The sequence below is a fragment of the Pelobates fuscus genome, chromosome 7, assembly GCF_036172605.1.
Source record: "Pelobates fuscus isolate aPelFus1 chromosome 7, aPelFus1.pri, whole genome shotgun sequence".
Classification (NCBI taxonomy): domain Eukaryota; kingdom Metazoa; phylum Chordata; class Amphibia; order Anura; family Pelobatidae; genus Pelobates; species Pelobates fuscus.
The window spans coordinates 174,085,512-174,099,759 of NC_086323.1; the positions used below are offsets into that span (position 1 = coordinate 174,085,512).

Genomic DNA, 14,248 nt, shown 5'->3' on the forward strand with positions numbered 1-14,248 from the left:
CACCTTTCTTTGTATCTACTTGTGTAGGATTGGGATATCTGCACGTGTGTTGAGCTGCTTTTTGTTATATATTACTGTTAAAGCGCCTTTCTGAAACACAGTTTTTGTTTTTTTCTTTACATACACATTATATATATATATATATTAAAAAAAAAAAAAAAAGAAAAAGAGACCTTGCACTCCAACTTACTTGATTGTAGACCCGGTGCTAGATTGCACTAAATAGATATAGCCAAAGAAAATCAGCACTCCCAGGATTTGTATCAAAAAATGAAAATAAATCTTTATTCCAACGGTCAACGTTTCAGTTCCGCTAGGGAACTTTCATCAGGACAGAATACCCTAAAAATACCCTAGAATACCCTAGAAAGTTCCCTAGCGGAACTGAAACGTTGACCGTTGGAATAAAGATTTATTTTCATTTTTTGATACAAATCCTGGGAGTGCTGATTTTCTTTGGCTATATATATATATATATATATATATATATATATATATATATATATATATATATATATATATATATATATATATATATATGGTTTGCAAATTTACTCTGGTATTTCTGCCTGGGTTGTCAAGCAGATTCCCCAATATACAACCAATAAAATACATTTAAAGTAGAATACATATCAGTGCCATTGCGATCACATGACTCGGATGGGGGGTGGGAATTGGCTGCAGGGGGAATGCATCGGTTGTCAAGCAGGCACGCCGATCACCGCAAAGGGTACATTTTCGGGCTACCAGCAGGGTTGATCGAAAGGACATGCAATGCCATCCTAACAGCGTTAAAGTTCTCTTTTTATAGCGCACCCTTAGTTGGGAAGGGGTTAACCTAGCAATGTAAGCATTGTCAGGTTTAGTAAGCGGAAATGCTTTACATTGCAGAGTTAAAACTATATTACCACTAAAACCAGACCACTTCATAGAGATCAAGTAGGTCGGCATTCCTTTAGTTGGCCTCTGAGGCGGCTCTCTAATTAGGTGGTTTAGGCGGCTGCCTAAGGCCTTGCGACCGCCTAAACCGCCTTAGGGCAGAGAGTGTCGGGTCCTCTGTCAGTGCAGTCTGCCAAGGAGGAAAGCGCCCGTGGCCGCTGGTCTGCAGCTCCGCAGTGTGCAGAGCTGCAGACCATCTGTCGCACGAGATTTGGACAATCAATCAGAGCGTTGCAATGGCTTACCACGGCAATGCTCTGACCGGGTCTCGCAAATGTAACTGCAGAGCTGCAGATCGGATATTACCACCAGATTACCAGGGAGCCAACACTGGACCACCAGGGAATGACAAAAGGTATTAAGTCCCCCCTCCCCCTCCCACACAGAATCAACTCCATCCTATACACAATTACCACGCTCACAGACAAGATTCCCCTTTTCACATACACAATGTCACCCCCTCCCACACACACTGTCACCCTACTCCCTCACACTATCAGACTCCTCAGACACAGTTAGCATCCACTCCCTACACTGTCAGCCACTTCATGCATCCACACTCACATTAATCACTCCTTATCTTGTTAATCTCATCCCCCACAAACTCTCCGGCCCTCACTCTGTCAAGTTAACCCCCCTAATTCTGTCACACTCACCATCTCTCACTTTGTCACAATCACCCCCAACCTTCCACATTTATCCTATCACATTAATGCCTCTAATCCTGTCAACTCTGCCACACTCACCTGTCACATTAACCCCCCCCTTAATCCTGTCACACTCGTCCCTCCTACCATGCCACTATTGCCCTGACACACTTATCCACTCGCCTTATCCCAGTAACCAGCTGAATACATTAAAGGACCACTATAGTGCCATGAAAACAAACTAGTTTCTTTGGCACTATAGGGTCTTTGGGTCCTGCCCCATCCGGCTCAAGGGGGGTTAAGGGGTTAATCATTTCCCTTTCTCCAGTGCCGGGCTCCCTCGGCAAGAGCCGCACGTGCATTTAATCAGTCCATAGGAAAGCATTTCTCAATGTTTTTCTATGGACGGCAGCGTCTTATCACTGTGAAAAATCACAGTGAGAAGCGCGTAAGCTCCTCTAGCGGCTGTGAATGAGACAGCCACTAGAGGCTGGATTAACCCTAATGTAAACATAGCAGTTTACAGCTGCAGGGTTAACCCTAGATGGACCTGGCACCCAGACCACTTCATTGAGTTGAAGTGGTCTCGGTGCCAATAGTGGTCCTTTAATCATACACACAGTCAGGAAACCTAGCTTTGCCATAAACACAATGCACAGAGGCCACAGTCAGACCCCCATACACACAACACACTTCAAGAAGCTACCCCATACACATACGGTCCCAGACAAAAACACAAATATGCTCAGAGAGACATACATTCGCACTCAAGGATACTCTGTCAGACACTCACTCAGGTAGACAATGCTTCAATGTGTATGTGTGTGCATGTAATGCAACTCTATTTTTTTCACTTTAGTGGTGTTAGTGGGGCCTCGTGTTTGAGTTTCACCTGAGGCCTCAAAGTCTAGAGCCGCCTCTGGTGGTCCTTCAATATCTTTGCTTGTATCTGCTAGTAATTGGACTTCTCTTGCAGCCGAATAACCTTTGAAGGAACACTCAAAGCACTAGATTGTAAACGCTTTTGAGCAGCGTGCTCCTCAACCTACTGTTCCTCTCACAACTTGTAATTGTCTAATTTATTGTTAAAAATTCCCCCTTTATCATATTGTAAAGTGCTGCTGAATAAGCGTGCACTATATAAGTGATAAATTATAATAGTTCTCCTTTTTAGAATTAAGCTCTTGCAAGGAGCTACCCTTTACCTTAACTGAGCTAATCTGCAGGGACGGTGTAGCCAAGCTTAGCTCAGGGCTTTAGCTTCCATCAGCTTAGCTCAGGGCTTTAGCTTTTTTAGCAAGAGGTGCCTTGCAATCTCCAGGTAGATTGTGAAACTGTTTACATATGGTTTGACTACATTACACTGGAAGAGCATCAGGCCACTCCTGTCACCATAATCAGTGCAGCGTGTTTTAGTGATTATGGTGTCTGGAGTGTTCCTGTTAACACAAACTAAAGCTCTCTTGTATGGGCCTTCTCTCAGGCATTCAGCAGAATATAAAATATATATATATATATTATTTGTGGTCGGTTAATTAGTGACTGAAATACCATTTGATGTTTAAAGTCGGTGAGGTGTGCCGGAACCGACGTAGGGTGTAGGCCTGTAAAAAGAGGGTCCCCCCGAAGGTATTGTGTGAATATGAGAGGGTGCGGTGGGTGGGGTAAACAGCGTACGTCACGGCAAGGTAAGGAGAGAGGAGTAGCGTTTTTATAGGAACGATAACTCCTCCCACAAATACAGGCCTATGGCCTTAAAACATAAAAATCAAGCAAAAAAAAGAGGCGCTAGTGATAAAATCCTTATATATGCGGCAGTCAAAAGGTAAAGCAGCAGCCTTCTAAGTGAAACTGCTCTAAAAACACCCAATAAAATCAAAAGATAAAGCAATAAAAACAATTTTGCACATTATTCTAATATAAAGGCAATTCCTGAATGCACAGACGCTTTTTCACTTTGTAGCACTTCAATATTTAAAGGTATAGTGCACCTTTTTTTATCAAGTTCAGCAGGCATAATTTGATAGCGGAGGGTCCCCTCTGTAAATTGGGGCAACATTTAGTGACACGTGCAGTGTTCACGTAGCCCTTTAAGTTTGTTCAGCAGCAGTAATTCTGACTATGTTCTCATTATGAGGGAGGTCAATACGCATATCAGCAGATGGAAGCCCTCAGATCTAGTATTAAGGAGTGGGATGTAGGGGGAAATGTACACATGTAATATCACTGTGCTCAAGACCAGTAGCAGAATACAAATATGATGTGTTTACAGTAGTGGGACACGCGTCTATGAATTTCCCCAAAATAAAACGTGTGAAAAAACAAAAAAAATGTTTTTGTTTTTTTTTTTGTTTTTTTTGACAGAGAAATATACTGAGTATTTTTGATTTGCAATTTAGCAATTCTTGTCATGCTGGCAAAGTAAGTATTGTGAATACCAGTGACTAATAAATATATGATCATAGAAATCTGTTTAACACCTGTATGCTACTCCTGTCGGTTTCCACGGATACTGAACACACTCAGTATTTACCATTTAGCAAGTTGGAAATACTTCAATACAAAGTTGAGGTTTCCAATTAATTACGTTCATCGTGGCACTTTAGAATGTTAATTTAACACAAGTCATTTTTCCATAAACGTAGATTTGCCAGGTGTAGTTTTTAGTCAAATTGTGAAAGTGGGTCATTTATACCACCTAGTACGGAAACCAGGTGTGTCCTAGCACTTATTATAGCCTAATCATTTTCATGGCAGACATTAAAAATAGTATTTCCTATGATATTACACATTCAAGGAAGTCATCTCCATGCCATATATATATGTTACAATTGGTGATAAACAGCGCCTCATGATGAAACTTTTTTGGGGGTCAATCTTTGTTTTATTGAAGCAATGTGAATGTTACAGAAAGGAAGAAAGAAAAATATATATGTCAGCATAAATGTACACATATACAGTAAACAATAACATGGAAATACATTATCTCATGAGTGTGCTTCATTTTATGTTTTTAAAGGAGCACTATAGGGTCAGGAACAAACATGTATTCCTGACCCTATAGGGTTAAAACCACCATCTAGCCACCCTGGTCCCCTCATGTCTCCCTAAATATAGTAAAATCTTACTTTTATTCAAGTCTGCAGCTGATTATTTTGTGGCTGTTTCCTTTAGACCTGCCCGCTGACATCATCAGAAGTGGTAGCCTGAGCCAATCACAATGCTTCCCCATAGGATTAGCGGAGACTGACAAGGAGGCAGATCAGGGGCAGAGCCAGCACAATTAAAACACAGCCCTTGCCAATCAGCATCTCCTCATAGAGATTAATTGAATCAATTCATCTCTATGAGGAAAGTTCAGTGTCTGCATGCAGAGGGAGGAGATACTGAATGTTTGGATGCATTTTAAGCAGCCATGACCCAAGAAGGATCTCTAACAGCTATCTTAGGAGTGGCCAGTGGAGGTATCTCTAGGCTGTAATGTAAAAACTGCATTTTCTCTGATGATTCTACTCACCAGAACAAGTGTCCCTTTAAGGAAACCTTTAAGGATGTAGTGTAAACTTGCGAAGAACACAATAAATCAGGCTAGATAATCGTAAGATTACTACATTAACTGATACAAGCATAAAAACTAGGTGTTGCAGGCTAGAAATGTTTTAGTGCGATATACTAGCTAGCTCAAACATCATGCTAAAGGCAGGTGAGAGAATAAATCAAGTCAGGCATACTGACACTAGACTAGGAGGAGGTGGTATCACACTATGCAAACATGCTTATTTTCAATGTTGGAAAATAACTGAAGCTAGCAACGCTTTAAAATTTGCTCTAAACTGGTGGTGGCTGTAAGGGCATACGAGAGAGCCAATATCCACCGGGCATCTAACAAGAACAAAAAAGACTAAGACAAACGCCTACAAGTAGTCCAGGTGTAAGACCAGAACAGCCGATCCCCCGAGTGGCAAGGCTGGCATGAATCCAAGTGGGTAGGTAGTCAGCAGGTGCATTCGTTCTGGTATCAGCGTGGGGGCAGCAGGTAGGTAGAATCCGTGATTCAGCCGATGCTGCTGGCAGGCCACCCCGAACAGTCCCCCTCCAGACCAAATCTGCTGTGGGACGCCTCCCCACTCGCCCCCTTTACCGATGCGAGTTCACTTTGCCCCTCTGAGATGTCCGCCGAGTCCAGGGCACCCTCCACTCCTAAGCATCTCCCAGTTGTATAGACAGTGTAGAGTGATCCGCAGCCATCTGCTCATGGGTCTGTGTGTCCTGAATGCCACTCATCTTCAGCCCAAGACTTGCAGGGGCCCTTGCCTTGTCTCCATTGATCCCATCTTCAGGATCGTGATCCTAGAGGTTCTCCAGGTTCCGGTTATCCCCCTGGGTGTATGTACTGCGGGGGAGATATTTCTCCAAACGGGCTCCCAGCTCGGAAGAAGGGAGAGCGGCCCGGGTGCCAGTGACACCCATCTGTGCGGTGAGGAGTGTCTGTGGGTGGGCGTTTTGGGCCAGTCCGAGCTGTGACTCGGACGTTGGGAAAGCTGTGGGGCTCACCCCTGCAAAAGGCTGCACATCAGCTTGTTCGTGGAGTTGCGGAGGTTCCGTGCGGGCTTCGACCAGTACCCAGAATTATGTGCAGATCCGGTCAAAGGTGGGTAGGAACTTGGCCTCCCAATCTGGTAACGTGAGTTCTGTCTGTGCGCCGGCCATTTTGACCCTGCTATTTGGGTTTGCAGCCGCTGTGCGGGTACTCTCTATGGTGCTTGCGGGTGTTTGTTAGCTTGTCCTGCAGTGGGGACCTGGATATCCCCCACCGGTCTAGAGGTGGGGGCCCAAGGGGGAGGGTAGCTGTACCCCAAGTGCAGTCCCAGGCTGGGAAACCAGTCAGCTCTCCCCTCCTCAAAAGCTGTAGCCGGGCTTGGGTGATCAAGTGTGGCTCCAAAGTCGCTGCAAAGCATTCCCCAGTTGCTAGTTGTAGGTGCTTAGTCATTTTGGGCACTGTTTGGGGATATCACCTCGCTCTAATGTCGTGTTTCACACTTATGTGAGGAGCTCACTCGAAGAACGTCTGGTGTGGAATCCTCAATTAAAAGGGACGCTATATAGTCACAAGAACAACTACAACTTTATGTAGTAGTTATGATGTATATTGCCTGTCCTTGAAGGCTTTCTAATGAACTCTGCAAGGAGGCACTGAACCTTTCACATCTCTACGAGAACCTGCTGATTGGCGCAGCATGGCATTATGCCACTCATGCCATATAGCCTCCCAATGCTTTCCTATGAGAAAGCATTAGATTGGCTGAAATTATCAAGTTTGATGATTTCAGCCAAGGAGGCGGATCCAGCCTCAACCAGAACTGAACAGCAGTGGGAAAAAAGGGGAGTTTACCAGTTTAATGGGGGCCGGGCCACCTGAACAGCAATTTAAAAATTATAGCGTCAGGGATACAGGTATGTCTACCTGACACTATATTGCTTCTTTAAATAGCTTGGGGGATGTTCTCTCTACAAACATCTCTGTAATCTCGGCAGTTTTCACTTTAAAGAATCACTAGAGTGTCAGGAAAACAAACTCCACCCTCAGGGTCCCCCTCCTGCTGGGCTGAAGGGGTTAAAACCCTGTCAGGCACTTCCTTTTCTCCAGCGCCTGTGACCTCGCCTCCTCCTCAGACGCCAGCTCCCGAGTGGAGCCGAATACGGATGCGCAGCCAGATCTGAGCGCGCATTAAAAATGCCCATAGGAAAGCATTTCTCAATGCTTTCCTATGGATGTTCTGCTTGCTCAATGTGATTTTCGCACTGAGCGTCGGGGAAGCGCCTCTAGCGGCTGTCAGGAAGACAGCCACTAGAGGTTGGATTAACCCTGCAATGTAAACATAGTTTCTCTGAAACTGCTATGTTTACATCTGCAGGGTTAAAACCTGGGGGACGTGGCACCCAGACAACTTCATTGAGCTGAAGTGGTCTGGGTGACTATAGTGATCCTATAAAACTCTCACCGTATTAATTATTTTATAATAAAAAGTAATCCAAGACATAGGCATTTTAACAATCAGGACTAATTCGAGTTTTCGTTACTTGCATTTGTTGTGTAGAAATTACTTTTTCTTCAGTTTAACATTACATGCAAGACTGAGGGAAATACATCTCTTCATGTTTTTATATTTTATTCCTATTCATTGTTTTAAGTTTACGTGTAGGGAATCAAAAGGAAGCCCTATTTCTCCTTTAAGAAAATGTTATATATAATCTGTATTGTTACATGCATAGAGAGGGGAACACTGTGGTATAATGAACACATGGCAAAAGTGCAAAAAATACATTGGTCACAAAACCATTGGCTTGGTCCTTAATGGGTTAAAATTACTTAAAAATAAATAAAATTCATCTTACATTTTTTTCCTGGAAAGAAACAACATATTTGCAAGAGAGACATATCTGAGAACTGTACTACATTTTACACAATTTTCTCATTGTATAACTTAGTTTTCTAATGTTGTGCACAGTTTAGTATGTCTACATGACACCTTGGACAAGTGAATGTACCACTGGCCAGTAGGAAGAAACATTCAATTAATCCCCAATTCATAAAAAAAAAAAAAAAAAAAGTAACTTAATTTTACATAAATGCAGTAGACTGATATATTGTGACCTGTGTGTACAACATGCAATTATCTGGTCAATGAGACTACCAGACCACCTTGCTACATAGCCCTTTGAAAGAGACTTAAATGAACAGCGCTATTAATGTCCAGCTGATCAGTGCAAGACCCCAAGACTTCTCCCAACACATGTATTGGCAGACAGAAGCACAAGGGACTTACCAAGATCAGCAGACCAGACAAAAAAAAAAAAAACACACACACTACACACAAACAAGACCTTGCCAACTTCCTTCAATTAGAGCCAAGAATCCCAGCCCTCCCCCAAAGAGAAAGGGCAGGAAAAACTGCTGTTTTCTTCCACTGTCGTCTCCTCCTCCTCAAATGACATGTGAAATCCTCATGCAGCCTTTAAACTGAGGATTCCTGACTAAGTAACACTTTACTGCCCAGAAGTCTCATGTCTAGACAAATAGAATAATCAGCTCTGTCGCGAAATACCCATCCCCGACTGCATTTTCTCTAATGAGTTAAGAATATAATTACACATGCCATTATTCCAGCTTCAAAATCACTTTAATAGCAACTTTAGAGACAGCAAACCATTTTAAGGCATGTTTTATTCGCTATGGTAACAGAACGTTAAATTATTAGGCGCTGTGTGTGTCACATGACTCCAGTATGAACCTAATCTGGTCCTTATTTTGGGCCCAGATCACTCTTTTCAGGGAACTATTATTGGTGTGTTTGAATGTATAGCAGAACTCCACCGCAATAAAATGCAGAGTAATGAGTCTCTTTATACTACAATAAGTGTGCTTAGAAATCAGTCTTTGTTAATAGAAAACATTGTACTATCTCAGAATAGCCAAGCCCTGACCACACCCCCACTCACACCCCTAAAGTGAAAAATGGTACATCTTTGTCCATTTAAAAATTATTGCAGGCATGTTATTGCATATTAAAAAAAAAAAAAAAAAAAAAAAAATTACTATGGTGGTTAAAGCTACATTAAATCAAACCTAGAAATTACTTGCGTCATTTTAATTTTATATCATATATAGTATATATGATCCGCATGTTATTTCTATTGTCTCATTTACTGTTAAATTTCCCCCCCCCCCCGCACCCCTTTAATAATATTGTAAAGCTCTGCAGAATTAGTTGGCGCTATATAAATACCAACAACAGGTAGATAATACATTTTAATCCGGCATTGTATGGATGGCAATATCAACCACGAGATAATTAAACAGACAGTTGATATTGCCAAAATACAATGCAGGATTCTAACATGATCTTACCTGTAAGAAATAACATGCAGATCATGTCTCACACACAGACAGTAACACAGACAGTCACAAACTGTTCATTGAGAAATAATGAACAGAGTACCTCTGTGCAATCTGGTGATTGGTGAATCTAATCTCAGTCTGCCAGAGACTAGTGAGAATGAATCTCCCAATACGCACCGATCATTTTAATGATGGTAGATGGAAAAGCTGCTGCCCGGGGCCGTAACTTAACAACTCGTGAATTTCACTGTGCTCCCCTTATAATAAAATCCTCTCCTTAAAAGGACCACTCTAGGCACCCAGACCACTTCAGCTTAATGAAGTGGTCTGGGTGCCAGGTCCCTCTAGGATTAACCCTTTTTATTATAAACATAGCAGTTTCAGAGAAACTGCTATGTTTATAAATGGGTTAATCCAGCCTCCAAATCCTCTAGTGGTTGTCTCATTGACAGCCGCTAGAGGTGCTTGCGTGATCCTCACTGTGAAAATCACAGTGAGAGCACGCAAGCGTCCATAGGAAAGCATTGTAAATGCTTTCCTATGAGACCGGCTGAATGCACGCGCAGTTCTTGACGCGCATGCGCATTCAGCCGAAAGGGAGGAGAGGAGGAGGAGAGCTCCCTGTCCGGCGCTGGAATAAAGGTAAGTTTTAACCCCTTCCTCACCATCCAGCCCGGCGGGAGGGGGTCCCTGAAGGTGGGGGCACCCTCAGGGCACATAGTGCCAGGAAAACGAGTATGTTTTCCTGGCACTATAGTGGTCCTTTAAACCCAACACTACATCAAAGATTTCCAGTGTTGAGATTTACTCCGTGCTGCCATCAACTCCTCGTCCTACATCATCCAGGAGATTTCCTCTCTGGAGGTGTTCCTCTTCTTGTCCAATCCAATAATGCTTCTCATAGAGAAGCATTGGGACAAGAAAAAGGTGCATGCAAGTCCAAACAAATGCTTCCAACGTCCCATAACCAAGTCAAACTGTTAGGAGTGCGAAAGCGCCTCCAGTTGCTGCCAGGAACACAACCACTAGAGGTGCGTTTAGCCCTGCATTAAAAACCATGTGCATTTTCTACTCAACTGTAAGGTTTTATATGGCAGGGCTAAAAACACCAGGGGCACTGCACGCAGAGAGATTGATATGAACCTGTAGTGGCTCTTTCTAATTCTAACCTTTTATAATACAGATGAAACATAACAGTTAAGCATGTATTGGGGAAAATAATGCCATCTCAGTATGTATGTAATACAAATACAAGTCACAGAAATAAAATCATACAAATATATAACACTACCTCTGTTAGAAATCACCTGATATCACATTCAGCAGCACTACTGAAGAAACGAAAAAAAAAAAAAAAAAAACACACCTGAAGTACACTTTTTATCTATTTATTTTATAACCATAAATCTCTGAAGAGAAACATCTGGATATTTCAGCCATTCAAAAGGCACAAAGAGTGGCATACTATATTCATATGTGAAATTCCAACCCAGGAAAGAGACATAGACAAAGTAGGGACTAAGTTGTCTCTATACATTTCTTATGCTTGACACGTCTAGATACTGGTCAGAGCTACAGATGTCTATAGGTGTCAGTCCCCCCTCCCTCGCTGCAGCGGATTGGCTTTATCTATGGAGGTCTCCTTCATAGACCTCAATGCTATACTCTTGCGCGAGAGTTCAGCAGTGATGTTGGCTCTTGTAAATTTGGACCTGGCTAAAGATGGCAGCGCCCACGAGGGACAGGTTCAGGTAAGTAAATCTCACCTTTGCCTGCGCAACTCCCCCCCACCTCCCTGCCAGCCACTGGACACCCAAAGGCAATGTCACAGATGTTCCGATTAGTCCCCAAGCAGTGACTTTAACACAGTAGGATGGTGAAACAGAAAGTTATCGGTCCTCCTTCGAAAAGAATCTGCAAATGGTATTTTGGAGTCTGACAATATACAGGAATCAGTCATATTATAAACTGCAGGCATAGGAAATGGTACACAATGGATCCATGAAATTCTGCTCACATCAGCTTAAAAATAAATAAATTATTTTTATATATTATATATATATATATATATATATATATATATATATATATACACATACACACATACACACATACATACATACACACACACACACACACACACACACACACACACACACACTAAAAAAATTAAAAAATTCAATAAATGTGCACTTGACAAGATATTTTCATGCAAAATATTGGCCCAAGAATTGCACTATATAAACTTTATGCACTATGCCCAGGAGTTGCTAACATTTTGCCACAAAATTCCAGACAGACAGAGCACTAGGTTTCTATGCACCTGCATTCAAAGAAAGGTTATAAAATAAAAAAAAACGGACAAACTTTGCACTACAACTGATGACGAGAATATGCACAAACAATAGGCAGATTACAGCATATGAAACACAACAAACAAAAGGTCTGTAGCTGGTACATCTGTAGCTGGTAATCAGAACTCACCAGTTTGTGAAGGAAAGCCTGAATTAACCCAGCTTGTTAAAGGGGGACCTTTCCTGGGGTGAATGAGGGGCAGCCTGCAGTGAGGATCAGGTACACTCTATACACACACGGCGAACACTGGGCGATCCTATCACTCCGGCAAACAAGCCAAGCGGCGGGGTACAGGGTCCAGCAAGATAGGGGAGAGGCAGGTTTGGGGTGCTAGGAGGAGGATGCTGGAAGGACTCAGGGGGTCAGGGACTCCAAGCAGGCATCCAATGCTGGGGTCCAGTGGGGAAGCCGGCAGACAGTCCCGGATAGCTCAGTTAGTTCCTGCTCACTGCAGCAGGAATGTGAAGAATGATGGAATTCTCTTCCTGGCAGGTGGAGACCTTACGCGCATCCTATTGGCGGAGACACAGCTGAGGTCAGAGCTCATTAGAATATCGAAGCCATGATGTAACATTGTTACAGCAGGTACATGAGTCTCAGTCAGCAGGAGAAAGCAGTTAGTGAGGATAGAATGTGAGGGCTCCGCCCACATTCTCTCACACATTTACACACAGAACAAATTGGGATTTCAGTAACATGTACGCAGTCAATACAATGTGCAGCAGGCTTTCGTTTACTTTCTCACAGATAATTCTCTTACTGCAGCCTGACAGAGCACACACTAGGCAGGGTTATTCATATAAACACCAGTAGCTTTATTCACTAAAGTGACATTTGCAGAGCATTTAAAAATAATTTTATGGCAAGAATAGCCAAACTGAAATTCACTTTTTTAAATAACCATTCAAATAGTAGTGAATTAAAAAATAGTGAAATGTTCTGATTTATGCTGATATTTTATCAAAATGTTCACCAAAGTGAGAATCTTTGGAGAACTTTAGGTTTACATTTCATATGTAAGGCCAAAGTAATTGAACAAGAAGCATAGACGTGGAGAATTATTCCAGTTCGGCCAATTTGGTCTTATAGTTGAAATTCAATCTGAAATCTTCACAGTTCTTTTTATTGAATAAACCAAATAAATGTTTACTGAATAAATTGAGGTATGTATGTATTGTGCCTCAGGCAGGGCTATTCACTAGTGGGTTATTTTTTTATTTAAATAAAATGACAGTTATATTTAATTCAAACTAAATTTCGAATTTAAGGCAAAAATACCCAAACTGGAAAAAAAAACTCCAGTTGGACTAATTTGGCCTTTGATAGGTTTTGGCCTCATTAATATGCTGTATTTTTTCCATGCTCATATCTTTATAGTTTTGCAGAATGCCACAGCTGCCTATTTATCCACACAGCGTCACTCCAGAAAAAGACTTCTATATCAAATGTATACACACATCCAAACAACCGGCACTAGAAGAGAGCACCCAGGGAGACATATAGTAAGGATATCACTACCTGTTTGAAGTTTCTCTAACTGTCTGCAGCCAGGTTTGTGAATCAAAAGCCATTCACTCACTGCTGCTAGGTCTCAGCATACTTTTGATAAGGAAGTCTTTCTGGTATGAGGGGGTGTGGCTTAGGAAACTGTGTAGGTTTTTGCTGTGCAAAAACTATAACGATTTAAGCTCGCACAAAATACTGCATATTTGTAATTCCAATATCTATCAAATGTAAAAAGGTTGTATCGATGCCTAGAGTGGTTTTTAAAATCGTGATTTAAATTTGACTTCTATCAAATCCACCTTGTTTTGAATAAACTTCATGTTGTAGTGCTGTCAATTTCAAAGGGCAAAATAGAGGATAAAAGATGGGAGCTTTTTGCAGGTGGGCTCAGGTGTAGGAAATTAAGATCCAATTCGTAAAATAGTTGTGACTCTAGTTGGGTTGGACAGTTTCTCCCCCACAGCTATTATTGTCTTACCATTCAGAGTTTATTTAGTTACATAAACCTAGTTTAGTAAATAACCATATGAGTGAATTTCAATTAATTTTACCAAAACAGTGTTTATTCATACTTTAACCCCTTAAGGACACATGACATGTGTGACATGTCATGATTCCCTTTTATTCCAGAAGTTTGGTCCTTAAGGGGTTAAAGGATTATTCTCTAAAGTGTCAATTTTCAGGAATTCAAAGTAAATGCAAAGTGAATTTTACATTAAAAGGGTCACTCCACTACCCCCCATCCCCCCCAAAAAAATAATAAAGAAATACATTTTAAAAATCACTGTTTGATTTTAATCCCCAAACCGGACAAAGACGGAACACTAGCCACTAATTACAGACCTATATCACTTATAAACGCGGACTTAAAAATATTCACAAAGATACTGGCGAGGAGACT

General features: G+C 41.8%; 1 protein-coding gene across 2 annotated transcripts in view; it reads right to left on the reverse strand.

Moving 5' to 3' along the window:
- VGLL4 (vestigial like family member 4) overlaps positions 1 to 13,405 on the reverse strand; it is a 157,472-nt gene extending 144,067 nt beyond the window's left edge. The window contains exon 1 of one of the 2 annotated variants that reach the window (XM_063426935.1): positions 13,360 to 13,405. The gene's annotated coding sequence lies outside the window, so the exon portion shown is untranslated. Of the gene's footprint in view, positions 1 to 11,970; positions 12,291 to 13,359 lie in introns of those variants that run through there. The other variant, XM_063426934.1, reaches the window with a different exon arrangement.
- Positions 13,406 to 14,248: the final 843 nt, after the last annotated feature.